This window comes from Protopterus annectens, chromosome 4.part0 (genome assembly GCF_019279795.1).
Source record: "Protopterus annectens isolate FY-2018-M chromosome 4.part0, PAN1.0, whole genome shotgun sequence".
Lineage (NCBI taxonomy): Eukaryota > Metazoa > Chordata > Ceratodontiformes > Protopteridae > Protopterus > Protopterus annectens.
The window spans coordinates 1631272114-1631298510 of record NC_056733.1 but is presented as its reverse complement, the minus strand read 5'-3'; the positions used below and the strand labels follow the sequence as shown (position 1 = coordinate 1631298510).

The 26397-nt window shown below is 36.2% G+C and overlaps 1 protein-coding gene across 1 annotated transcript in view; it reads left to right on the top strand.

Moving 5' to 3' along the window:
* Positions 1-26397, top strand: part of GLRA1 (glycine receptor alpha 1) — a 1257010-nt gene that overhangs the window by 560193 nt on the left and 670420 nt on the right. The window lies entirely within an intron of this gene.

Sequence of the window (26397 nt, the reverse complement as noted above, 5' to 3'; positions counted from 1 at the left end):
GTCATTGCTTAGTGTAACAGGACCATGCACAAGGTCTTTCCCCTTGTACAGTGACTTTTAAGAATCACAAAGGTGTACAAACCCTACTCCATGATGTACTTTGTGTGTGAATACTGCTGTGCGTTTTCCTGGTAACCACATTTTCATGCTGTACTTATTCACCAAGTAATTCACTGACACTGAATTAGTAGCTGCTGTTTAAAGGTATGATGTGAAGTATTATTTAATTGACAAAATGTGCTCTTGGGTGAGTAATATTAGAATTTACTTATGACTAGCTCGTTTTACCTCCCAAGAATGAAGCACAAAAGCATTAACAAGCCACAGTGGCTAAATCTTAATATTACCTGGACTGGAACATAAATTATTACTACTACACTGATATTTTATTTTGAGAAAGTTTGATATCTTATCTTTTAATCCTTTATTAATGGTTCTTTTTGGGAGTTTGTTACTGCATATAGAGATTTGTGTCTGAAAATTTGGGGGTGTACTTTGGCACTTTGACCCATTAGAGGGTAGAAATAAAGAACATCCAGACACTGATGTGATTGTAAAGACAGTAACATAATGAATAAAAGCATTTCATTAACACTTGTAGAGGAGTATCCAGTAGACATTGTTAAGAGATGATGTCAGACTTCATTGAGATTTGAGAGTATACTAGACAGAATTTTTTTGTAGTTATTTTATTGCCTTTTTGTTGTGCAGTAAATAACCAGTTGCAGTATGAAATCAGTTGTACATCATCTGTGAAGAATACCAAACACTGCAAAAACACAAGCCTTATTGCTGTCTCAGTCTTGCAGTAACATAATTTAAACAGCTGTCATAAAATTGTTATTCACTGAATGTTATATTGGTTTAAACCTTGTAGTAAAGTTGCATATTCTAAGATATAGTCTGGACCTTTTTCCATTTAAATGGTTTTCCTAGAATCAGACACTATGTAAGAAGGCTGAAAGAATTAAACCCAGATCAGTGTTATATAAGTTATTACTTGATCCTTGTCCTTAAGGTGAATTGTTCATTTTCAGATAAACAGTTATACACAATATTATGCAGGCTTGTTATGTATACCACTTCTATAAATACCATTGTAAAACTCCTGTGGTTCCAGCAAAACAAGAAACCTCCATACTCCATACCTCTTCTATGAGGCCTTGCAATCTCATCTGTTTGAGGATTGAATTGTGATCTTGGACGGCACTGCTCTCCCCTTCAACAGTTTACATTTTAAGACAGATTTAATTAGGTCTCATGAGAATTTTGAGAAAGTTATTGTTTGTGAACAATGCAATTGCTTTTTATGGTTAATGTTTGTGTTCTGCACAATGTTGTATCTTTCGGCTTATCCCAGTTAGGGTTCGCCACAGCGGAACTCCGGTCCGCTAATGTTTGGTAGTGGATTTTTACGTGCCGAGTTACCAGCCCTGATGCACAACCTTCAACGAAGGCATGCCCATTCACGCATGCCTCCACACAGAAGATGCTCTAGCTGAAAATCGAACGGGACAACGTCTTGCTGTGAGGCGACAACGCTACCGCAGCACCACTAATATGCAGGGTTAATCATTTTTATATTTTAAATGAAAAAAATTTAAATAAAAATACTGAAATATGCAATGCTCTAAGCTCTTATGCATGCACAAACATGTACACACAGACACAAAAAATCTCAGTGTTATTTATCATCTCATAGTAGAACTAAATGTTAAAAAACAAAATGTGTTGCTGCTTTATGGATACCTAGATGTTGCAGTAATCGCAATAGCAATAGTGTACAGATTAATTGCATTTTATGTATTTTTGCAGGAGAGTGTTTAACTGACAGTGGTAAAAGATTGTAAGAGATGTTAACTTGTGCTGTGCTTGGGGAATTGTATGAGGGGAAATTGGGTCTATATTACGTTATCGAATCACTAAATGCCAAACGGCTAAATACTCGTAACGGACGTTCATCGAATAGTTTGTTGTGGGGAGCTATGCCCCCCACACCCCCCCCCGTTAATTATATATACCAACTCCAAGGTCGCACTACAGTGGGGAAATGGCAAAGATTCCATTCCCCACTGTACCGTGACCCCACAAAACACACTTCAATGAATGGCCTTTTCATGTATTTGGCCATTCGGTATTTAGTGATTCGATAATGTAATAGGAACACGGGGAAATCTTCTGTCATATCTGACAGCCTTTTTGTTTTGTGGTTAGTATTTTCTTAATTGATACATTTAATTTATATTACGTTGGAAGCTTTTTGATTGGAAGCAGAGTACTGGTACTATTTTTTTTATATTATCATTTCTGGAATGATGATACATAAATGAATTTTGATATTAAAGCCCAGGAGGTGATGAGAAAAATCAAGAGTGCCTTGAACTTGATTCAGAGAACAGTATGAGGGAGTGAAAATGATAGAGAAAGATAAATAATTTAAATTAAAAACCTAAAAATCCTCTCTCTCTCTCCCTCCCTCTCCCTCTTTTACTAGTAAGAGAAAATGTATGTTGTCGTCTCCCGATTAATTTTTGTTACGCATACTTACAAGTTCATAGGTTAATAGGTAGTTACTAGCCATGCACTCCAGCCCATGGGAATAAAACCCCTGACTACAGAAAGGAGCTGATAGCCTTAATCACCTACACTAGCTGCCAATCTTTTTAACTGTACAATGATAGAAAAATTCACTAAAATTTTGAATAAGGAGATTTTTTTTTTTGGGAATGGCAACCTGTTAGGTAGCTGTCACTTTTAATGAAGGAAGTATTTTATCACAGAAAATCACCCTCACAGTCCTAAAAGCTAGCAATGAGACATCCAGATGTGGGATGATTAGCATGCCATCTGTATAATAAAGCAGTTAACATATCTGGCTGTAGATGATGTCAGATGTACCCAAATGGCTTGGTTTACTCCAAGGGCAAAGCATAGTTGATACATATGGCAAAGTATGTAGGCTGTCTGCAGAGAAACAAACTACAGCATTTAGAAATGCTACAAAAATCAGCATTCTGTTTTGCTTTGTTTGTTCAATACAACTGTTCCTAAAATTAAAAAAAGAAGAAAAGGTAAGAGAGACAAGGGGAAATGACAACCCTACGGTGCAGTGACTGTGGAGTAAGCGACTCCGGGAGACAATTTAGGACAGTTAATGCAGCTAACGTGGAGACACCTCTGAAGACTAAGAAAAGAGATGTCTCCTATCAAGGCAGATATGTTCAAAGCTCAGGAACTGCCTCCTCAGTGAAGGATGTGCCTAGTTACCACTAGTACCCAGGAACTTATTAAAAGGAATCCTGTAGAATACTGGCTATATAACATTAAATACTAATCATCTGTTTATAGGGTGCTGTATGCCATGTGGGACATATTTATTGCAGAGAGTGTACTCTAAATGCACATTGTAATATAGAATGTGTCTGTTTTTCATCTGAAACTGTCAGGAATTATCTTGCGGGAACATAATGTTGCAGAAAAACAGATGTTTTAGATTCATAAATTTTATTTATTCCTGACTATAAATGGATTGGCTCAGAAACCTGAAAATGTCCAGTGCACTATACTCTTTCTTGCCAATTGTGGATGAGCTTTAAAGGTATTTACTTCTTTTAGTTTTATTGAAGAGGAGAAAGACAAAATAGCTGCAATAAAATAAACTTTGAGAACTGAGTCCTACAATATTTTGTTTCAAGTGTGTTAATATAAGGAGTTAATGTCCAAAAGTAAGATATAAGTCTTTATTGGACCAAATCCTAAAAGAAAAAATGATGTTACCTGTTTGCAATCCACATATGAACCAAAATTATAGCCTGCGATAGTTAAAAACAACCGTGTGATCCCACCGATTGTATTCCGGCAATAATGCCTCATAGATATGTAATGAATAACTTCGTTAGACAGTTATGAAGATAATATATATAAAAAAATATACAAAATGGAATGAGACTGTAATGTCAAAAATGCTCAAGCCTGCTCGCAACCCTATGAATGCCCTTTTAACGTGTGACAATTGTTTAAATATTAGTTCAAACACAGCAGTAATAGCCGACAACGCAATTACATTCCCCAAACTGAACCACTCTGCTGACTGAGTTGCCCAAACAACTAGTTGCCTTAACAAAGGCCCAAACATATACAGAAAAAGCAAAAAATTTCCTGTATCATTAAGTCCCAAACCTGAATGTGCCATGAACACAATGGTCCAAACATAACAATCATAGATCAGTGAAGAAGTCCATTTCCGAGTTGTAATAATCCAACAAGAATTGTGTACAGAGATGTCCCCAAAGTCAAAAAAATGTTCCAAAAAAACAAAGAGATTCAAAACGCATCCAATGGTGCCATTGTTGTAACAAAAAGCCCGAGCCAAAAGCTGAACCAAATTGAATGAGTTCCGATAAAGATGAAAAGTCCTAAAGCGTTTGGAGCTGAGTACCACGGCAATACACATGCGTGATGTAGACCAAGTAACAAAAATTGTGAAAACGTCCAAAAACAGTTCCAAAGGCTCCAACTGCAGCATGCAAGTCACCTAATAGCCAAGAAGTGTAGATAGGAAGAAACCTTCGTAAAATACACTGGAAAGCACAGAATTTCCAATACGCTCCAAAACCTCAGCACAGAAGTAGATTTGGTTTTGACATAACCCAACCTACTCCTGACTGTTTTACCTTTCTTATCACTCAACAGCTCCTAATTATATACTTCTGATGATAACGTATCCAGTACTGAACATGTGACTTGGCCTTATTCTTATGCACCAAATCTGCTACTATTACTTTACATAAAACACCAGCTTTCACAACTTGTAATACTTATCTAAGTATATTTTACCTCCTTAAAGGGTGCTGCTAATTTATGTATGTATCTATGAATATCACTGTAGCTGTACTTGTTTGTAAACCAAGTATTTTTGTTAATGTATGAATGTGGAGCTTTTCTTCCCGGACCTCTGCTGAAAAGGGGCTTTGCACAGCCCATTCAGTCTATCCCAGTCAACAAAGGCAATACATAAATGAATGAATGAGTAAATAAATAAATAAAACTGGAAGGATGGTCTAAAGCACAATGTACACTGTGCAAAAATGCAAAATAATGCCTATTGGAAGCAAAAAACAAGAAAGGAGTACACCACAGGAGTGGGGTGCAGTATCAAGAACAAAGAGGAAACTGACAGTAATACCAGCTGACCAAAAAAATATAAGAAATGTGAGAAAGCAAAAATGAAAGCCAAAATACTACTTAGCTGTACAGAAACAGGCAGTTTTGGTAACATCCTATCACAGTGCTAAGCTATAGAGGCAATATCAGTATAATGTCATATGCAGGATACAAGCAGTTCAGATAATAGCAGTAACATGCTCCATCAGAAGTCACACAGCCAATGCAAACAGAGACTAAAAGAGCCTAATGTGCACTGTTAATAAGTGTCATGCTGTAATCTTGAGCCCGAGTATCTCAATCATCACTTGCAAATTGCATAACTGGCAAAGTCACTAATAAGGAGTTTTCAGATCAACCCTACAAATAGGCAAACTTTCCTAATTACTAAATAAATTAAAAAGTGGAGGTGGGGTTAAGAGGTCACTGTAAAAGGATATAAAGTGGGCGGCTGCTGGGAAATATGAGGAAGTAGTATTTCACAGAATTGTTGATACACGGGTAGAATATGGACAGTAGGTCAAAAAGGGAAATAATTCAAGACTGCATGAGACAGGCATAACATCATCCGTTCAGTGATATATAATGTCATATAAGTAGTACCTGCAGATCATCCATAATGGGTGGACTAGATGGTCTATGCAGATGTGTCTGTTATTAAAATGAGTGTTATATATCTAAATCTGGTCTTATTCTCAGAATGACTTATTGATGTAAAAAACGCTTGTTTAAAAAATGCACCTTAGCAAGTTTCCCGTTGTCTGAATCTGCTTCAGCTTTCCATGTACAGCTTCAAACTGATGTCTGAGGATGTCTGGGGGTCCAGAACCTGCAATAACCTATTGCATATGATTTTCTTTAAAATATAGTGTGATGTTTTACATATTATTTATTCCTTTCCACTTTTATGTAGTTTGGTGGCTTGTATCGGTACCTATAAGTAGCAGTTTTTCTTTGAAATTAGTGAGCAGGAGTAATTATTTTAGCCATGCTAAGCAGTTCTGTGTTATGTTTTTAAATTAGAAATGTTGCCATTGGTAATAAGAGAATTTCCACAAAATAATGTACTGCACCCTAGTCAGATATCTTCCTTCAGCAATATTACCACTACTGTATATCGAATTATGTAAATTAGTTTGGATTCATCAAATCTTCAATATTTCATAAACTTAATACACAACATTACCTTTATAAATAGGACCCAGTTCCTGCCACAATGTACAGTAACAGGAGAATTGTTATTCTACTTTTGTTCTGATGGAGTGTAGTGCCTGTTTAACAGATTTCACAAGCCATAATCTATCACTCCAAGTTCAAGTCATTAAAGAATCTGATAAGAGGCTAGTTTACCTTTCACGGGGTCAGGCATTTGTGTACATAGTTTTAACTGTAAATAAATACACAACTAGTGGACAGAGAATTTCTTTCAGTATAAAACCCAACCGGTAAGATATGAAAAAGTGCTCAAGGGTGTGTTGTGCCCTCCAGCAAGGTAGAGCCATATGTATGTCATTATCCAAGAGGAAGTCTATTGCTACTGAATTCACTGATGGCCTGTACATTATAATGAAGTGGAGTCCAGTGTATTGATGTCCTTGGGTACATGAATCAGGGCAGGGTTCAATAACCCTGTACACTGAGCATCAGTATTCTGTTTTTTTCTTATTTATAGTTGTCTTCACAATGCAGTAAGGTTTATGTTTTTGTCACTTGTACCCTCATGCTGTCTTGCCTTCTGCCTAACTTCTATCTTTGTGTCTATTTCACATTCATAAATACAGAGACAACAGCCGTAGTATCTGGCTTGTGCATTGCTTAAAAGGAAAAAGGCTACACATTCATTAATGCCAACTATTGTCACTTAAGGAAAATAACATTCATATAGTGCTGTTAGCTTGAAATATAGATAATATATACATAAAATACAGCATTTCTGATGCTTACTTGTTACTTCCTAGGGGCATAAAGGTTAAAAATAACATCCTGATTTTGTCTTTTTCTCATAAGAGGGAATAAGGTGCTAAATCTGCTAAGAATGAATTCCATTAAACTATGTGCATGTTAATGACTAATTCAGAGAATTACCAGTGCTGATTATCTGCTCCAAGTCTTATTATAAAGACTTATTATAAAATAGAATTTATTTTTTACTGAGGACGCTATGCCTAGCTCTCAGTTGTCATAAATTATGAGGTTTGCCTCTCATTTACTTTCTCATAAACCTCTACACTTTAGGTAGAAGATGATTTTACACTATGCCTGGTGATATTTTAAATCATAATTTCACAAGAAGTGAAAATGATTTACACTCCATAAACCCCATACATTGTAGTCCGTTGGTTTCTGGTTTGCTTTTTATTTCCATTTACAGTTCTTATCATATGTCACACACGTTGCTCTCGTTTCCTTTGTTGGCGAAGAAAGGGTTGACATTTGTGGATGGATAGCTAAGTGAATGAGACTATTAAACTAAATCCTCATTTTGAAATCTTTTTTCCAGTCCAAAAATTACAATAAAAATGTATGCTTTTAAGGAGAGGTGACCCAAATCCATTTGTTAATAATTTAATGAATGAAGTGATTTGTAAAAAGAGAGGGAAAATATTCAGTCCTATTTTGTCAGGAAATAATGATTAAATCCAAATGGATATGGAAGTAAGTGACACAAGCGGCTCAGTAGAAACTGCGATCAAGCCCTCTTACAAATGTAGTTTATTAGCACGTTCTCTCTATACTACAATTTTATCAGGTGGGTTTTGAGCAAGAATTGGTTTATTGTGAAATATTATACTGAGTTATTTACAGGAAGGACACTAATTTGAAAAACTTCTTTGAAACTGCCATTAAAGATGGACAAAACAGCTACAAAGGAATGTTTAAATGTGGCAAATGTACATTTTGCATTTTGTAAGGATATTCTACATACTGACAGTTTTTATATTAATGGTGAAATTTTAAAAGTTAGTGGTAAATACAGTTGTCCATCATAGGGTGTTGTTTATTGTGCCTTATGTCAGGACTGCTTTGTGTTTTGCATATGGAAAACTGAAAGTATATTAAAGGAAAGGATCTGCGAGCACTTGCATGCAATCAACAATAAAAATATCACTAATGCCCTTTTTAAACATATTTGTCCAAATCCCGAGCATAGGTTTAAATTTGTGGTCCTGAATCAATTGGATGTTAATCCTAGCTGAGACCATGGGGGTTACACTTATAAAGGAAGGAACGTAATGTGGCAGTTGCATTTAAATGTGCACAATCCCCCAGGTCTCAAGTTGTTATCATCTATTACTTAATGTGCACAATCCCCCATGTCTCAACGGGTTATCATCCATTACTTGCTTGCTAAAGTTGAAAGCTTATGAACGATAATAGTTTTAACTGACACTTTTATACAGTGTACTATTAAAAGGGTTTTATATATATATATATATATATATATATATATATATTTTTTTTTTTTTTTTTTTTTTTTTTTTGTCATAGAGGTTGTGTAATATTGCAACAATGTAACTTTTAAATTTTAGGCGCCAAAGTGTCATGTGATGGTTTTATTGTTTTAAAATTCAGTAGAGTGATTGTTTAGGTTATATGATGAAGTCTTAGTGGTTCACAGATGAAAGTGCTTATCTAGTGGAATGAAATAAACTGTGATGTGGTTTTAATGACTACCGAGTGTCCATGCATTCTTCTTTTTTGTAGTTTTCTGTAGAATTTTTTAGCAATAGTCTAGATAAATTTATACAGGGATTCATTTTTCGTCTATCAAATATCTTCAATAATGCAGTATTCTTAAATATTTTATCCATGTTAAATATGCCCCCCAATATATATATATATATATATATATATATATATATATATATATGTTATAAAACTCTGCCCTTCTTGCCTGTATCTGGTTTATCCACTCAGCCAGCTAGTCTGCTCTATGCTTCTTCAAGTTGTCGTACATATGATGGAACTGGTGGCCAGAGTGGGTGATCCTGTGAGGGTCTCCAGATGCTCATCCAACTCCAGACAAATATCAATTGTTTTTCCAATTGCTACCTTTAGTGCACATCAGAATGGGTGATCCTGTGAGGGTCTCCAGATGCTCATCCAACTCCAGACAAATATAAATTGTTTTTCCAATTGCTGCCTTTAGTATACATCAGAATCGTTTCCAGATATGACTACTTCAGAAGGTAGAGCATGATTTTGGCCTCTTTATCAGACCAGACTGGAGCATGGCCTCTTGCCTTAACAAGTGCTACCATGACCAGAGATTCCAAGACCAGAAGTATGAGCAGGACTGTGGTTCAAGGTTTTAGAAACACTCCCACTGGTGGCATGACACTTCCTTAACCAAACCCAAATAACCAGCAGGGGCATTACAGCAGGTAGTGTTATTACTGGCAAGTTTGTTTTAAACAAAAAAAATGCTTTGTCACAGCCATGTTTTTTAAAGGAATGCATTCTAATTTGACTTACACTTTGCATATAAAAATGCAAAATTATAGGTATACTTATAATAGCCAGTCTTTGTGTACCTTACCATAGCCATTTTGGGAAGTATAAACTGGAATGTTATACTTTCTTTTTTTTTTAATTTCTCTAAATCTTTTGGTTTCTAATATAATGACGGGAATAGACCCCACTACTAAGTCCTTCATTGTAGCATCAATGATTTTTTTTGTGTATGTGGTGGGGGTTGCCTAAATACATGTACCTATGTGCTTGATGACCAATTTGTATAAACCTTTTATTGGGTAAAAGTGACAAGGTGTGTCAAAGAAGAGTAGATGGGCAGATTTTGCACTGTGCTGCTGTGGTAACTGTAATGCATAAGACTCTATTTTGTTTTCTATGAATGTTTTTACATATCAGCTTAACTGATCTTATCTGCATATTCTTACAGGCTGCTAAGAAAGGCATGGATGCAATGCAGGTGGCTGAGGACTCCTTAGCCATCTGCAGTGCATTCACAGTAGTCAAAATCCATGTTCATGAGCATGTCAGACTGTTTTATGTCCAAAAATGGCCATACACATTTATGTATTGCTGTGATTTATAGAGATAAGCATAGAGGACCCTAATTTGCATACAGAACAGGCCTAAATTTACATGGAAATGTTGAATATCACCATATTAACTTGCCATTATTCGAGTTAGGCAGGAAAAGTGTTAGGAAACTGCAGACTTCTAAAAGTAAGGAGACAATAAAAGTAACTTAATAAGAAGCTCTTAACAGTATTAAGTTAAATTAAGGAAATGTTAGTTTTACTGCTATCATGTGCATGTTATGATGGGTGTTAATGAATATTTTAAACCAGTCATGTGGAAATGGGAGCTGAGTACAGCAGCACTGCAAATGATTAATGATCACATACGAAATTACTTTGTTTCATACCTCTCAACTGTCCACATTTTCACAGATTGTCCAATTTTTTGTCTCATATTTTAGCTCTGCTCCTCATAAATTTTATAGATTTCTGATAAATGAGTGAGGATTGAATTCACTAAATAATGACTGTCATTTGAGTTTCAGGCTTCATTTCCTTAAGACAATGCATGGCAACACAAAACATTTTATTCTAGCAACTTTTTAAATTTATAAGAGCAATATTTCAAATCTGTCCATATTTCTGGGGCCTTTATTTTTGGCTGTGTCCAAATTTCTTGTGCTAAGAGTTTGAGAGGTATGCTTTGTTGTCATGCAGTGATTGTGTATACATGACAGAAATGCAGTCATTCAGTTGTGAAATACTGGAGTGATAAGGTCTGGTGAAAAGCAGTAATGAATGAAAAATAATATGAAAGCATGACAAAAAATTTGGTTTTGCTTTATTTATGTGAACATACTGCAACTGATGCTATACCAAAACTTCACCTGGTTGGATTTCTTTAATACCAATTAGGCTTCATATTTTTATCTATGGTAACCTACCTTTGGCCTGAGAAATATTTGAAAAGGGTCCTTGCACCAGCACACTTACTAGTAAACAAAAGTTAAATAATGGAATGAATGAACAAATCAACAAATAAAAACGCAGTTAAATAAATATATAAATGTGCACATTTTAAGTCTCATATGTCCAGGATGCATGGTGAATATCTTTTGGAATACAGTACTGGTATATGCCTAATTCTAGAATAGAATGACATTTATCACTGTACAGGAATTGTGTAGGGCATGGGAAAGTCTGTGGTGTGTATTTTATTATGGAGTTCACGTCACCTAACTTGTTTGGGAGGGTTGCAAGCATACATGGACTTTCATGTGCATCTGTATGATGATTACATCGAAAAATCTTTTTGTATGACAGTGTCCTTATTTTTTTTCTTTAATATGTAGTAATGATGCAAAGAAAGTGATCAAGGCAGAGAAAAGGACAATTTTAGTATGAGGAAAATTGCATCCTCATAGCAGCCCTTAGGATAGCTGGAAATGTCTGTCTGGTAAAGGGGAGCTCAAACAATCTGAGAGGATAAGAGCATGGAATCAAATTTTCCTCAACAATAATGCAGTGGGTAGCAGAAGCAACACATGAATGCAGTATAAGAAGAGGGCAAATGATATGGCAGGACATGCTAGAAGCAAGTCAAGGCAGAGTGCAGTTGCCCATACCAGTACTGGGAGGTGGCCTCCGAAAATTATCCAATTAACACCAGATGACAAACCTTCTTTCTATTAGTGATGATGAGTATGATATTGACGATGATGGCACTAGAATAATCAGAGGTGATATGGACTCTGGCTATTGCCAATGTCTGCAGCAACAATCGTCTGCTCATGAAGGCTGGTTTAAAAACAGTAACATATATTAATATAGATAACTGAATGCTGACAATGGATGATTACATTAAACAAATAATTATTATTACTCCTATGTGAACCTTCTACTTCAGCACAGAATACTACAGAAGACATTGTGCATGGTCAGTGTGCCCCACACCCCCTTAATAAGCATACAGTAGTGTAAATTATTTCATTATGAGTAATGATTTCAAATACCTTTTTTAACAGGGTCAGCATAAGAAACAAACAGTTCCACCATACCAATGAATTTGAGGATATAATACCAGAATGGCTGTTGATGATAATGATGATGAAAACATAGTTATATTTATGAGGCAGCCTGAGGAAATTAGCACATAGTCCCCAAGATTAATGGCAGGATCTCACATCCCATAACATGTTACTAACTCTGCCGAAAGTAACAGTACATCACAAAGTCAAACAAATGCTGACATTGCACTCAGGCTTGCATAGGAGGGACAATCGTGCACCTCTATACTAGCATCTCCAAACCCAGATGAACACTGATGATGACGGCAGTCATTAGAGGCAACAATATCCACAACAGCACCATTACAAAGGGGAGGCAGACACAAACATGTGTTACAGTTACCACCAGAAACATTAAAGCCATTGGCTGCTGTGACATTTAGTTATCAGACATTGTCAGAGAAAGACAGGCTGGAAATGGTCACAACCCTCCAGAGTATGTGTGAGGATGTCCAGCACTACCTCAAAATGGCAGAGAGTAGGGATAATGCTATGATCACACTAATGAGTAGTATGGTGGCACACCAACCTTCTGTATCTGACTCTATTCCTACACTAGTTAGAACTTACCAGACGTAAGTAGGAGTCAAAGTTGGAAGGGAAAAGAGGACAGGGTACTCTCCAGACCCATGGAGGCAGAAAACATGACACTCCAAGTGTTTCTCAGGAAAGTAATGTAACTATTGAGGGAGATAATTACAACAGATTTCATACAGACCATGTGAGCATTCATCTATACCTACCAGAACCTCTAATTCAAGGTTCTGATCACATTCACAAAGCACTGTCAGATCAGTGTCTTCAAGATCACCTTCATCAATTAGGTCATGACCTTGAAACAACTCTCCATGCAGCTCTCATGACAGCCCTTCTTCAAAATCCCTTCCACTGTTACCTAGCCTAGCCTTAGGAGATGTGTATGTCTCAGTTGATCTTACTGTGAATTTATTTATTTATTTATTTATTTTATTTATTTGACATTCGTTAACCAGGAAAAGTCTGACTAGGCCGAAGCCCTTATTCAGCAGAGGCCTGGGGAGAAAAGTTCCAAAAATAAAAGTTAGTATGAGTGCACAAAAATAGAATCAACAAATACAATTAAATATCAGCATCAGTTATCTAGTTAATACGATAAAACAAGAGTAGTTGAAGATAAACAATAGACATAGAGGACAGACAAGTTTACTTACATAATTTTGCTTATAGATGGAGATAGTTAGGGAAAGGATGATGAAGAAGAGGCAGATGGATTGGCTATAGTATTTATAATAACAAAAGCCAGCAGGACAGTATAGACAGCAGAAGTGAGGAAAATAGGAGGGGTAGTAAAAAAGTAGGTTAAAGAAGGAGAAAGAAAGAAGTGTTCACTGGCAAACTAGGCAGCAGGATTGCAAAGTAGATAATAGAGATGCTAGGCAGAATTAAAGAAGTAACAGAGCCAGATGCTGAAAAGTCCTTCTTTTAGTATTGTTTAAATTGTGAGTGTTTGGTATGGATCTGATGTCTAAGGGGATTTTGTTCCAGACCAAGGCCACTGTGTAGCTGTATAAGCTGTGGCCCGTGCATCTTCTAGGTTTAAAGATATTCAAGAGAAGTTGGTATGCACTCCGCAGAGAATGGTTGGAGATATAATAGGTCATGATGGATGAGATGGGTGAGCAGAAGGTAGGTTTATTTAGTATGATGTGTAAGAGCTAGTTGAGAAAGCAGGAGATAGTGAGGTAGCTCAAGCCAGTTTAAGTTTTTTAGAGATAGACAGTGGTGTGAGTTGAAGGGCTGGTTAGCACCAAATCTGGCAATTTTATTAAAGTAGCATTCCATTTTGTTTTTTTAAGGTGGATTTTATGTTGGTTAGAATGGGAGAAGCAAAGAGTAGAGTGGGAAGTTGGTAAGTATTAGCAAGAATGAGTCTAGAGCCATTGGCTCAGAATTTCTTTGATCTATAAAGCATGTCAAGTTTCTGGTGAGTTTTTTTGATACAGTTTTAGAAATGGAGATCGTATTTAAGTTGCTCATCAATGATAGCAAGAAGTTTGGTGTGTGGCACTAGGTGTTATCAAGAGATGTAATAGTAAAGGTTGTTTTGAAGTGGGTTTGAGTTGTGGGGGAGAAATAGCAATAGTTTGGTTTTATTAGTGTTGAGTTGAAGTTGGTTGTCTTTAAGCCAGCTTTCAATAATGTTAAAGGATTTTTGGGTGATGGACTGAAGGTGTCATAGATTATTGGAAGAGCAGATGATAGTGGAGTCATCAACATATTGTATAAGTGTGGATTGAAGGCAGGGTGAATACAGATTGTTTATAAAGATGTTAAAGAGAATAGGTCCAAGAATGGAACCTTGGAGTTCCCCAGTGTTAACTGTGAGGAACTGGGAAAAAAGAAGAAAGACGCTTAACTGATTGCTGTTGATTGGAAAGGTAGCTAGAAAAACAGATGAGACTATAACTGTTGAAACCAAGAGCAGATATTTTAGTGAGAAGTTTTGGGTGGGAGACTGTATCAAAGGCTTTGGAGAAGTCAAAAAGGGGAGCATACCAGGTTATTATTTCCCCTGGCTTTTATGATGGTATCAGTGAATGAGACTAAGGCTGTAGGTGTGCTGTGGTAAGGACAAAGACCATGTTGGGTTGGGGAGAGTAGATTTTCTTGCAGAAGATATTTGAGAAGTTGTTTATGAATGCATTTTTTCAAGTACTTTTGAGAAAGCAGCATAGCTATGGGCCTATACTTTGGGAATTCGATAGTTTCCACCTTAGTGAAATGTAATACCACAGAACTGTTTCCAAATAGAAGGGGGTCTAGATTCTTGGATTCATCTGTTAATTAGTATGGAGCTTGGGTAGGCTATGGAATTAGCCACTAGTTTTAGGAATTCAGTTGGTAGGTTTGATGTATGAGGTACGAACAGGTTTTAGAGAAAAAGTAGAATTATTGTGGGGAGGTGGGAATGGCGGAATTTGATTTGAATTGTGATAGTTTTGAGTTAGCGTGACTATGGAGTCTATAAAGTAAGAGCTGAACTTTGTGGCAGTTTCAGAATGAGACTCATTAGTGCATGTGTCTGGTATTTTGGGAGAACCAGGGTTAAGAATCTAGTAGTTAATGGTTGTCCAGAATCTTTTGGGATTGTTTTAATGGTGAATTTGTGGTTTTAGATAGTAGGTTTTCTTTTGCCATTGTAGACTTGTTTTTCGTTAGGTTCCAAAGTTGTTTGTAGGTTTGAAGCTGACTGGGGGATTGGAATTTTAACCAATTATTCAAGGCAGTGTTCCTTTTGTGTATTAGGGCTCTGGTGGAATGGGAAAGCCAAGGTGCATGGAGAGATTTCACTTTTTTTCCCTGAGGGAGGTTAGGGTATTAAGAGTATCTATAAATATGCAATTGGATTTCAGAATAGCATCATCTACAGATAGGCTGAAGAGGAAGCACCAGTTTATAGAGGAGAGTAAGTTGTTAAATACATTAGAATTAAAGTTGATGAGACTGCAGCATTCTTTATATTTGTTTTGTCTGACCTGATGGATGGAAAGTCTTTGAACAAAGATTGAGGAATGGAATTCAGTGGTTAAGGTTTTCCAATCGATACTGATATCACCAAGAATTATGGTTTCATTAGAGATAGGGTTGGTGGTACAGGAGAGAACATTTCCTAGAATGGGAATATTTCTCACTAGAGGGATATTTATACCTATGAAACATAGCTTTTTATAACTATTTAGTTTGCAGTTGGCAAGTATAATTTCAGCAGGGTGAAAGTTAGGGGGGGTTATAGATAGTGAAGAGAAGGTAAGATGGTTAGAATACAGTATTACTCCACCACCAGCTTTTTTGTGTAATTTGTCAGAGCAGGTAATATTATAGCCAGGTGGAAGTATTTCAGAGTCAATGACTTGGAGTTTAAACTAGGTTTCTGCGAAAATTACTATGTCAGGAGAATATTGAGCAACCCAAGAGAGAAATTCAGAGATTTTATTAAGTAGGCTGTGTAACTTAATGGAGGTAATAGGTTCTTGGTAGATAGTTTAGTATTATTGAGTTTACAGGAAATGGAGTTTGTATCATTTTGGGGGGAGATATTAGGGCCAGGGTTAGGGTGAATGTCTCCACATAAGAAGATTTTTCAAAGCAATTGGACAGAACAGGTGGCTTATATTTATTAGAATGTTGTTTGAACTTTTTTTAAGTGAGGATGGTGGTGGGTGTTGAGGAGTCTGTATTTGTAAATGAGAAAGTTTGGATGATTAAAAAGATTAATTGAACTTGTGACAGGTTAGTGTTTATCGCTGTTAAATAATGGGTGGTTAAGTGTGGGTGGTAAGTTGATGGGTGAGATATTTGTTTCATATCAGGTTAGCAGAGAGAATAGAAGAAAAAAGAGAACAGAGATGTAGATTTTGGGCATACTGAGGCAGTAGATGAGAAAAAAGCAGTTGGAAGATGGGCGATCAGGGACAGAAATATAGGAGATAATGGAAGGAAGTGGAATGTGTAGGTGTAGGTTTAGTGGATAGTATGATAAATAGGTAAGGAGATGAAAGGGTAGTAAGTGGAAGGTAAGAGAAGCACAGAGGATGTGGTAAGAGTTTTATTTAGTGTCTATATATTATAGGTTTGGATTATGTGTAGTAGGGAAAGGGTGAAAGTAGGGTTTAGAGAAAGAGGTGTTTGCTAGAGAGTTTTAATTGGATAGGGTAGACAGGAAGAGGAGGGCTATATGGGCAAAGGGAATGGAGCTTAGAGAGTATAAATGTAGAGTAAGTGGGGGTGTGGGAATTGGGGGTAGGGTAGGAAAGTGAAGTGAAGTCTGCACTATAGAGACAAAAATAATCAGTGAGGAGTGGAAAATCTAAACTCAAAGTAAGCTAACTAATACAACTTATGGGAATGAGAAAAAGAGACAGACTCTGTTCATTATAGAATACAAGGTTAAGATAGAAACTAAGAACAGCTAGACAAGTGGAATTATAATGAATAAGGAAGGGAGGAGAAGAGAGTAGAGGTTACATTTATAGATATAGTAAAGTTTCTAGGTAAAACAAGGTTCACTATGCAGGAAGAAGCATTGCTACTGATAGTAAAAGTGAAAGCTATAAGCTAAGTGATAATACAGGCAAGAAGTACTTGCAAGAGGTTTATAAGGTTGATAAGTGGAGGCTGAGGGGAGAGTGGATATAATATATGACTTGACAGTGTGCACACTGGAAATAGTTAAACATAGGATATAAGCAGCTTAATTTGCAAGAATACTTGTAGGTCATTATAAATTACTCATGCATACTGTAGCCATGTTCTGTGGAGGGGTCCTGGAAGTCTGGTAGCTGGAAGGGTGCAGTCTTTCAGGCAGTGTTATTGTAACTACATCAGTGTGTAGTGGATAGTGGGCTGGATGGAGACAAGCAGATAAAGTAAAGAAAAAATGTATATAGGTGAAAAAGCATAGACAAGAAACAAAAGGACATCAAATAGCAATAACAGTTAGAAATAACCACAGCTGTTTGTCAATGCTAAAAAAAACAGCAGAGGTTCCATGCATACAGGTATATGGAAACCAGTACATAAACACTGTTATAGCTTGTAATGGATTTAGCTAACCAAGGTTGTGCTTCACTAATCAGAAAGGGATTTAATGAGAGACTAGAAGGTCGTTTAATTTCCTTTGAACTGCTTAACATTAGCGAGACTATGTAGGAGGTGGTAATTGTGAGAACAAAGTCCCATGTACTTGCAAATTAAAAAGCAGTTCTGAAGGTGCAGTAATGGAGGGGGAGGAGTAAAAGGGAAAAATAACTACAAGATATAATAAATTTAGAAATAGTAAATGAAGTTATGACCATCAAGGGATACAAATGATAAGGAGACAGGATTATTTGTGAACTATGTGCCTTAGTAGAAGACTGCACAGGTTAGAAGCCATATGCAGTGCATACATTCTGCAGAAACAAAATAAGGCAGGAAATACCTTGATTAGCCAAAAAAACAAGCAGCCAGAATGGCCATTAAGCAAATCGAACTAGTGTAGTAAGACACAAAACATAAAGCCGTAATATGTACACCAGAAGTAGTCTCACTACCATAAGCTACACAAAAGAAACAAGCTATACAGATACAAGGAACATTCAACTAGCAGCTTATAGCAGAGATCATATTAATAGAAACAACATAAGCCAATGGCAAGTATTATTAAAAAAATAAAAATAAAATGCAGCATACAGGAAGTATATATCAGGAATTACACAGTACAGAAAGCATGAGCTAAGTACTACATTGCTTAGGTAAGAAGTAAATTTAGAGATACAAGCAGCAACAGCAGTAACAGATAGAAAAAAGTCTTTAACAAAATTGCATTAGGGTACATAATAACTCAATCAAGTACGCACATTGCCATGGATGCAGAGGGACTTAACTCGCAGATGGGAGAGTTATGGAAAAAAGATGGCTCTCCCTTAGGCACAGGAATTTTGTAGAGCACAAAGGATCATGGGAAGACAGGGGTTAGTATTGTAACCACTCTAATGCATACGCAAGAAAAATAATGAGCCCCACCATCATGGCTGTAAAGCACTACAGAGAAAAAACAGTCAATGAGGAGTGGAAAATCTAAAGTCAAAGGTAAGCTAACTAACAGAACTTATGGGGATGAGAAAAAGAGACAGAAGCTGTTTGTTATAGAATACAAGGCTAAGACAGAAACTAAGAACAACTAGATAAGTGGAATTATACGCAATAAGGAAGGGAAGAGAGGAGAGTAAAGGCTAAATTTATAGATGGAATAATGTTTCTAAGTAAAATGAGGTTCACTATGCAGGAAGAAACATTGCTACTGATAGTAAAAGTGAAAGCTGTAAGTTAAGCAATAGTGGAAGCAAGGAGTGCTTGCAACAGGTTTATATAGTTGATGAGTGGAGGTTGAGGGGAGAGTGGATGCAATATATGCCTTGGCAGTGTGCATGCTGGGAATAGTTAAACATAAGATATAAGCAGTTTAATTTGCGAGAACCCTAGTAGGCTGTTATAAATTACTCAAGCATACTGTAGCTATGTTCGATGGAGGGCTCCTGGAAGTCTGGTAGCTGGAAGGATGCAGTCTTTCAGGCAGTGTTATTGTGACTGAATCAGTCTGTAGTGGATAGTGGGTGTAGCTATGTTCGGTGGAGGAATCTTGGAAGTCTGGTAAGTGGAAGAGTAAAGTCTTTCAGGCAGTGTTATTGCAAATAAATCAGTCTGTAGTGGATAGTGGGTGTAGCTATGTTCAGTGGAGGGATCTTGGAAGTCTGGTAGCTGGAAGGGTGCCATCTTTCAGGCAGTGTTATTGTGTCTAAATCAGTCTGTAGTAGATAGGGGGCATTAAAACTTTGGCAGCACTTTCCAGCTATGCAATTACTTCTGGTGCACTTGTTGCGACCATAATGGTCTCTCACTTTGACAGTTCTGTTACTTACAAGTTAACCTTCATAAGGATTGTTGAATGGTTTCACCAGAAGGGGAAGAACACATGCTACCCAAAACAAACAAAACAATGGGAGAGTTGGACACTTTACAACTGTACGCATTACATCTTTGTAATAATACTGCTTAGAACCACAGGGAACCATGGAAAGAAATCTGTATGAAATAGCATGACATTGCAGTCATTAACACCACTGCTCTCTGCATTAACATTCCAACAACTGGCAGTTACATACACCTGAAAAGTATTAGTACACTACTTTTCATGGAAAAATCATAAATTTGAGTATCCTGCCATGTAAACAAACACTGCTGCCACTTCTCCCTCACCACTGCATACATGAGGATATTTTTTGTCTATGAAGTCTCAAATTACTGTGTAAGACAAGTCAAACATAATCTGATGTGCAGTAACTTAGCAAACAACATACTTTGATCTGATAATAAACTGAAAAAACTGAAAAAAATGTTTTCATTCAAAATCAATGCATGAAGTAATCAAATATTAAAATAACTGTTTTTACTAATTATACCTAATGAGGACATTCGCTACATGCATACTTGTATATATCACTTTATTTTGCAAAATAGTTAATGAAAATTGATTTTTACTTATATGATGCCTTACAACATCATTGAACAGGCATCAATGAACACTTAGGTATGACCTGCAAACAATAATATGATTAACTGTTATGAAATAAAAAAATTAAGATAAGGAAAAATGTCAGATAAACAATAACAGCAGACCATGGGCCATGCAGCATAGCCCACATATATCACTGCATGCATCAATAATACTCTGTGTGCTTTGCAATAAAGGAAATACCAACCTGAATGTCATGGACCATAATTCTGGACTAGAAGCCAATTCTTCACCTGTGTAGCCATATACCATGCAAGACCTTGCCACAAAGAGGCCCTTACTGCTGCTGCTGGATGGTCATCATTAGTCATAATAGAACTGGAACTGGGAGCTGCAGTAACAGCATGGGTTACTTAACCACCAGAATGGTGCATGATCATATTATGCAGAATGCAACATGCAGTGACCATCCTGCATGCAGTAGATGGGTCATACAGAACGGCACTCCCAGACTCATCTGGGCACCTGAAATAGTTCTAGAGGAGGCTGAAGACCCTCTTGGTGACATTATGGATCTGTGACAGGGATGTGTTATAGGTCTCTTCTGCAGCTCCACTTGGATTTTTCACTGGCATCATGAGCCATAGCTCCAGTGGACATCCAGCATCACCTGAAACACAAGAAAGAGAGAGAGAGAGAGAGAGAAGTGGGGGGAGGAAAAATAAAAAAAGTGTTTTAGTATTCAGCAATACTTTTACCATGAATAAGAACTTAACTGCAATATAAAAAATAAATATGTTTTTAACTTACCAACAAGATGACCATTGCAGGAACAGGTGGTACAGTGAGCTAGTGTGCCAGATATGGGAATCATATGTACTTACAAGATGCTGGGCAGACATGTTGGTGATGCACCCCTATGCATCACATACTACCTTGCAATTGATGGAATGGTAGCCCTTCTTATTGTGGTACCACTCCCCCTGTGGATCAGAAGGAGCCCTAATTGCAACATGAGTGCAATCTGTCACACTGAACACCTTAGGGAAATATGTCACCTTATAAAGGGAACACATAGTTCTGGGTGGGTCATGAGGTGACACCAGGAAATAGATGTACTGCTCCACATGTGCCAATAGTACATCCAGGAACCGCTGCAGGCAGAAGTCAGTGAGATCTGCAGTGTGTCCCCAGTCTATCTTAGAAGGTCCCCAGGGCAAGTATAGTGAGGGCTATACATATATTAGTGTCCAGAGGGATAGGAAGTCCATATTTTCTGTCATACCACTATGGGGGTCCTACATACCCACCTTATAATGTCCCTGTCCAATCTGAACCTGTCAAGTATCTCCTGATTATTTTAATTATAATGAGTTATCCTCTGCCTATATCTCTGTCTTCTTGGCTGACAAACCCTGCTGCATGCAAGTGGTTTTGGCTTAGCCAAGACAAGCAGCTAGCACATAAGAATAGCAAAACTAGCAGTGGCAGCATTTCACAGATTGCAAAGTAGATAGAATTGGTGAGAAAATTCCACTATGAATCGCAAACAAGCAATATAATCCTTCATTAGCATATGCTGAGTTACATCATATCTCATTTAAATCTCATTCTGACTTAATTTGCATAAGCTTATTCCTAACCATTATGTGTTAGTGTAAGTGGTCTCTGAATTGTGGCACAGCTGCACTCATTTGTGGACAGTGCAAATAGTCATAACGCATCTACATAATGACTATAAATACCAGCCATAGTGTAAGGATTAGAGAAGACAAAACCAGTTGTAGCTATGGCAGATAGAAAAGGAAAATGCTTGTGAATTCATATGTATATATGGTACTCGGAATGAAGAAAGAAGTTATTTATTCACTGAATATAAGACGTTCTTATATGCTAAAAAATGTTCTGCTTGGCTAAAAGACTAATTATGAAACTAAACAGCAATTACAAGTTCTGTGGAAATGGTAAATTTATAAAAAAACAAAGATACTCAATATTCATTTTTGTTCTTTTCTGCTTAGTATAGGAAAGTTAAATATATGTATAGATTAAATTTGTTTATTTGAGAGTTAAGCAATAGCAGAAGGGAATGCCAAATTAATGATTTACTGGACCATAACATCACAGATTTTTTTTTTTTAATTAAGGCTTGTATTACTTTATTTTAATTTATTTAATTCTGCTTTTGTTTGCTTTTCTAATATCTACTAACACTGTCTGAAAAGGAAGTCTAGAATACTTTGGATAATTAGTTGGTGGCTGTCTGCTTGGCTAACTGACTGGTAATCTGATTTACAAACACCTTGGCTGGGTAATTTATTGCCTGACTGTTCAGTAGCTAAAAGGAAGTTAGAAGTAAAGTTCTAGAGGGACTATATTCTGCAAGACTTAAAGCATGTGTATAAGCTATATCAGATTTTCCTTTGTATTTGTAATAATTTCATAGATATTAAGTAGGAAAAAGAACACAATACCTGCAGATTTTACAAAGATATCCCAAACTCTGATTGTATGGACTGAATTATAATATTACAATACCTATTTGTATTTTGTTTTACTGCTGTTCACCTTATCAGGTAGTACAGTTATTATAATATAATAATAACCATTTCTTATTTTGTTTTACTGCTGTTCACCTTATCGTGTAGTGCATTTATTTGTCACTTATATCACTTGTTTATCCAAACTGCTTCAAACAACCATAAAGTAGAATTTATAGCTACACTTGAAGCTGGACATTTGAAGCTGTACAATTACCTTTTTTCATAACTCAGTGAGAGTGGGAATAGAATCAACTAAACAGACACACAAACACATAGATGAATAGATAGATAGATAGATAGATAGATAGATAGATAGATAGATAGATAGATAGATAGATAGATAGAGATAGATAATTATATATAAAGTTTCTCTTTTTTTTGCTAGATGGCACAAATGATAAAAGTCAGTGAAGCTTTAAAGGCATGATTCAGTTCTCCAAAGTGTGTCAGATGGTAATGTATTACTTCTAAATCCATTTGCCAGTCTTAAAATGTAAACAAAGAAATCAAAGTAGAGCTCAATTTAAATTATGTGCCACATGCTCAAATAATGTGTAGTGGATTAAAATATAATTAAATATAATAAGAACTATTAATCAGCAACTGCAAATGAATCTAAACTGATGGTTTACATCTTGACTATATTAAAAGGAAGACATCATTTATTTTTATCTTATATTGTCAGCCAGTTAACAAATGCTATATTTGCTCATAGTCAACATCCAGTATTTATTGTTTTGGGGCAATTTAGTTATATATACCGACCATTTCTGTATGCATTGTAAATAAATCTGACTTATGTGGCAAGAGGAAATCACTTATCTACAATCAGTTAAATAATATTCAGCTAAATGATTTCAATGACTTAATTTGTTTAACTGTACCTTTTTATCAATATGAATCATGTGTATCATGTTTTAGTGAAAAAGCTCTCACAAGAAAATGAAAATCCTCTACTACACAAAAGTTTGGAGATGTTTGTGTTATTAATTATGGAGATCCATAAATGTGTCGAAGGCCTAATAAATGGTAGGGAAAAATTAAACCATATTAGTAAACTGATGACATAGCTACAGTTTTAGATAACTTGGATATTATGTTAGATAACAACTAATGGAGCTTAAACTGAGCCCTTGCTGTAGTTTTATTTCTTTGATTCTAGTAAATTGGATAAGTACATCCCCAGCAACTACAGTTTATATGGAAGCAGGTCATTGAGTCATAGTAAGTGCTTGATAAAAGGTATATGGAAGTCAGTTAGAGTAACAGTTTGGTAATGGAAAATGTGGAGCAAAAGTTTCTATAGCTCTACTATGGGCCTTCTCCCACTCCATCTGGCAATTAATTTAGACATACTTCTTGCAGACAAAACTGATTTTACATCACTAAACAAAGATTATGAGGTTCAGTAACCAGCAATATTAGAACATGAATGTTTAAAATATGAGTCATTTCAACATTTTCCTTTTTACAGGCCTCTAAGGAGAGGGTATGAGTATTCTTGTTAGCTTGCACTGTTTCAGAAATATTTGGTGATTTTGGTTGGTGGTTCACAATAAAATGTCTTTGAATGGCTAGCTGCAGGACATTTCAAAGCTGCATGTAGTGATTCAGAGATAATTAAAATTTGCTTTGTAGGTGTTCTGCCCAGGGTTTTCAAATATGAATACCTTAAGAATATGAATCATTCAAGCTTGGGAGGCATTTTTACATGCTGAATCTGGGCAACACTATCCAGTAAAATAATTATTTGTTACAGAGCACTGCTGCTTAATTAAAGGTTACAGTTTGATGAGACAATGTCATTTTATTATTAAGATTAACTGATTTAATGATTCTTTGTCAGTATGGTTAGGATTAGCTGATTTAATTAATTTTTACCAATCTTTTTCATACTCCTAACCTTGATGTGCCAGTGGCTAAAACAAAAACTTTTGTTTGAATGGCATATGTTACACAATGGAGGTGGCCAATGACCCAGCAGAGCTAAAAATGGTAGGATACCAGTACCCAGTATAATATATCCTCTTTTTGAATATTTCAGAAATTTTGGTCAGTAGAGACATTAGTCAGCTAAGTCCATGCAGTTGTACTGAACCCTGAGTAGATGGGTTTGTCACTTCTACCCAGTATGAATTTACAAGATTATTTCTGACTTGCTAATTTTCATAAGCCATGGTAGAATTCCCTACTGATTAATTATTGGCTTTTTGGGAGGAGTTGCATGTAGCAATGTGTAGTATTTATGTATTCCAAAATGCATATTGAGTAGTATAACTTCCGTATGATCACAGAGCATTGTTCTAATATAAGGAATATTTTACGTAATATGGTAATACCTCTTGATCCTTGTTAATTTGGTCTTGGAAAAATATGTAATAGCCCACTAAGCTGATCTCAATTGTTTTTATATATTCTTTTAGCCATATTTTGGTTATTTATAAGAGGTCTAGCTTATACAGGTCTGTAAATTCCTGTAAGTGTATGACTTTGATGCAGGCACCATAAGGATTGGTATTTATGATCTTTAGACCTATGGTTTCTAATCACAAAATGTTTGTAGCTCTTGCAAGGTGGTATATATTGTCACTGTCTCTTTCTAGTCTGGCCTAGACAAGTTCACATACTTCTAAAGTACAGAATATCAGCTAGTCTCAACAGGATGTTAGCCCACAATTTGTAAAGACCATAGACATGCCTGGGTTTTAGCTTTTTTTTTTTCCTGCTAAAAAACTGAGAGCAAATGCTTATGTATGTATTTAGACTTACAAAGATCTGCTGTATATTCATTCTCTTTGTTTAAATATTATCTGAGGTGGAGAACAAGAAGCAATGCACTGGAATATATTAGAAGAAGTAGTACATTTACTAAAACTTAGAAACTTTCTTATGTGTACTTTTATTTAAAAGTGGACAATAATCTGAAATACAGACTGACAAACAATGCAGGCATGAAGAGGAAACAAGAAATTTAGAGGCTAGTGAAAAGATCACAGCCTACTGAGTAGCAATTAATAACTGTAGACAGAGGAATATATGACAGTCTAATATACATTTCTGAAAAACTTGGTCTTAGTTATTCCTTGCACACTAGTGCTGATCTATTCACATATGTTGACAGATTGGTGTTTGGTAATACAGTGATAAAAGAAGGACAAGCATGCATAAAGCAATTAGTAACCATGGTAACTTTTTTTAATTTCTCCAAGTCATTTAGGTTTCTAATACCATGACAGGAATGGACCCCATTACTAAGTCAAAGTATGATTCAAGTTCATGAAATTAGTATTGTTTCAATCTTTTATGTCAGCCAAAAGTGCTCTTCGGAGCGCCCGCAATGTGTCCAGTAATGACTCCTTCTGCAATTCGTATGGAGTTACAAAGATTGGTAACAAGTAGGACTCAGATGATGATATGAAAGACTTTGATAATTACTCAGAGATTTTGCCACAGTTGCAGTTCACACAATAGCAGATCAATGTACACTGTTACCTGCAGATGTATTCAGATATGATGAAGGGCAAACATAAAAGCAGTTTGGTATTAGGGTGGCTAAAGCAAGAAACCCCACTGTGAGACATTGGAAATGGAAAAGATTGTTGTCT